At 37.2% G+C, this 3190-nt stretch overlaps 1 non-coding gene across 1 annotated transcript; it reads left to right on the forward strand.

Annotated features, from left to right (window-relative positions):
• Positions 1–227: 227 nt before the first annotated feature.
• On the forward strand, positions 228–334 carry LOC132287351 (small nucleolar RNA R71). Its single transcript, XR_009473005.1, has one exon. It is a non-coding gene; the product is annotated as a small nucleolar RNA R71 (small nucleolar RNA).
• The last annotated feature ends 2856 nt before the right edge of the window (positions 335–3190 follow it).

Raw genomic sequence — 3190 nt, forward strand, 5'->3', positions numbered from 1 at the left:
TGGAGTTGTCAACTTGATATAAGCCGACATTCTTCCTTCCACCTAGGTTTCTATCATTTTTAGAAGATAAGGACCTATGCATTGAATTCTCACTCATGCTTTCATATAATTGCCACACATCATTTTTATGCTTATCAAGATAAGAACCACCCATGGATGCATCAACCATACCATTGTGATTATCCAGTAAACTTTCAAAGAAATATTGAACTAATTGCCACTTAGGTATGTCATGATGAGGGCACTTCCTAAGCAAGTCATTGAATCTTTCCCATGCCTCATGAAATGTTTCCCCATCCCCTTGAGAAAATTCTCTAATCGAAGTTCTCATGGCATTGGTCTTAGAAACCGGATAGTACTTTTTCAAGAACTCTTGTTGCATTTCCGCCTAAGAGGTTATCTAAAAAGGCCTAAGATTGTTGAACCAATATTTTGCCTTGTCTTTAAGGGTGAAAGGAAAAAGTTTAAGTCTTAAAACTTCTTTCGGTATGTCCGTGTATTTCATGGTGGAACACACTTCAAGAGACTCATTCAAATGCTTATAGGGTTCTTCACTCGAAAGTCCATGATAGTTAGGAAGCATTTGAATGGTTTGTGGTTTGATTTCATAGTGATGTGCTTTAAATGGGGGCAATTGAATGCAAGTGGGTGCATTATATTCATTAGGCACATAATGGTCTCTTAAAGTAAGAGGGGGATTTACAAATGGTGGTGCTACATGAACACCGTGGTTAGCTTGAACCATGGGAGGTTGTGGAACAAATATTTGTTGAGGCATTCCTAATGGAATTTGGCCCTGTTGTTGTGGTGGAATAAATGGTCTAGGCATGCCTAATGGTACTTGGATGTTGTCATGATGCACATTAGGGTGGAGGATCCTTGTTGGTCTATGTGACCAAGGTCCTCCACATGGTCATCATTCAAATTCTCCATTGGTGAGATGGAGTGATGAGAACTACCTCTTCCCCTAGGATTATGAATAACCGATTCAAGATGAAATCAAGAGGGACAAGAGCAGGATTTAACGACCTACAACCATGCATGCACTAGCAAAGACAAATAACAAGCAAATAAGTAAGTAACAAACATTTCGCCCCCACAACAAATCAATCAACAAATCTTCACATACAATGATCCCATGCTCCCATGCTTGAATAACATGTAAGGAAAAGTAAATTGCCTCCACGCAGGCCGACGATTTAACTAGAGCTTGAGTTAGAAAGACCTCACAAAGGGTCCTTAAGCAACTTCAATTTATTTTCAACTTCCAAGCTTTGCTATGCTTTGCATTTTTTTTAGATTTTTAGTCCTTTTAGTGCTTAGCTTAGCTCCTTACTTTGAATTCTCCTTTGCTCAACTTCCTTCACTCAATTCACCTAGCCAAATAAGAACAAACACAATAAGTAACCAAAAATAAAAATAAAGTAAAAACACGATCAAAAGAGTACTAATTCCTAATTGTTTCCAAAACACGGTGTTGCAAATTCAATCCCCGGCAACGGTGCCAAAATTTGACGGAGACCGTTCCTATACACCAAAATAATGTAGTGAATGTACGGTTCAAGAAAAGCCTTTTAGGTTAAGTTTAAATTTATAAAAACCACTACTACCACTACTACTAACATAGCAAGGGTGACTAGGGATCGTCCCAAGGGATTAGAGGGCTACCAGAAATGGAAACAATGCTTAGGGTTAGTAGGTCGAGTGATCAAAGGTAGATTGTTTGGTTGATTAAACTACAATTAAGATTAAACAAGCTCAATATAAAACAAGTAATTAAAGGGTAGAGAAAACAAGAGAGAGATGTCTTGAGACTTTAAGATCACCACTAAGCATCACCTTTCTATACACTCAATTCATAATTAATGGGGGGGAAAACATATGTTGCAACAATAGTGAGTGTGTGTGGTTGTTTTAATAAGCATGAATGACCAATTAAGTATATATTATCTAAACAACACAATGAATAGCATAATATATCAAAGTAAGCCATTAATCCTTCTTTAAGCTCACAATCCAAACACATCACATAATTAGAGAAATATACTACTTGCATTCATAAGTATGGAACATCAAACAACAAGCATGGATTGTCCTCCCATTTAACAACTAAGGTAACTACACTACATTTAAGCTAATGACATGAAAATTAAACTAATTAAACTAAGGGAGAGGCACAATCCATCAAGAAATGAGTATGAACCATCAAATAAACCACAAGAGTATTCTATTAAGCATTATGTCTTGACAATCTCTAGATTTATAGCATCAACACACATAGACATGCATCAACAACACAAGAGATAGAGATAAACACATGAATATCTATTCTAGCATACATAGACATATTGATAGAATGAAATGATCAATTGGAAGAATTAAACCACACAAATCATTGAATAAACAAGATCTATGTATATAAAGATGTCAAAACATGTATTACAACACAAATCCCCTAAAAAATACATAAATCAACGTAAAGAAAGCATGATTAGGGCTAACTCTAGCCCCAAGAGGATGTCTAGCCACTCATGGATGGTGTCCTCCAACCCTCAAGGGCTATCTCCATGGTAGAAATGCTCTTCTTCTTAAGTTAAATGGAAGACCTCCCAAGAATGTGTTTTTAGCCTCCTCTTCTCTTTTCTTCCTCTCTAAGAATAATTAAAATTTGTCTCTATCAACTCGTCAAAGCCTCTATGCATATACGTGTAAAACTGGCTCATAATCCTTATATAGGTCGCTCAAATGTCACACCCAATGGTCTAGGCTCATACACAAGGGCTCCTCTAATGATTGCACCATGAGACAACTTTTAATGAGCTGAAAATGATTTAATTCGCACTTGAGAGGGTTCGATCGATCGAACTTATACTGATATCGATCGAACTTGGCTGAGATTTATCAAACTTTGGCTGGATCGATCCTCCCATGGCGACGCCTTTTTGGATAAGGACAGATCTGAGGTATTTTGAGGAAAGAGACAAAAGTGGTAGGTAGGGTGGTACAACTGGATAAGATGAAATCTTTTTGATAGATCTGAGAATTGTTGGATCGATCGAACTTTGTGGGATCTTTGGATAAGAACAAAAGAGCTTGGATCCATCTTGGAGAGTCTAGATCGATGAACTTTCGATCGATCGAAGTATTCTTGAGATCGATCAAACATGCTAATTTCCACACTTTGCTCCTT

Source organism: Cornus florida, unplaced genomic scaffold (assembly GCF_030987335.1).
Source record: "Cornus florida cultivar Cherokee Brave unplaced genomic scaffold, ASM3098733v1 CherokeeBrave_3.0.0_Hap2_Chr11, whole genome shotgun sequence".
In the NCBI taxonomy this organism is placed as follows: Eukaryota; Viridiplantae; Streptophyta; class Magnoliopsida; order Cornales; family Cornaceae; genus Cornus; species Cornus florida.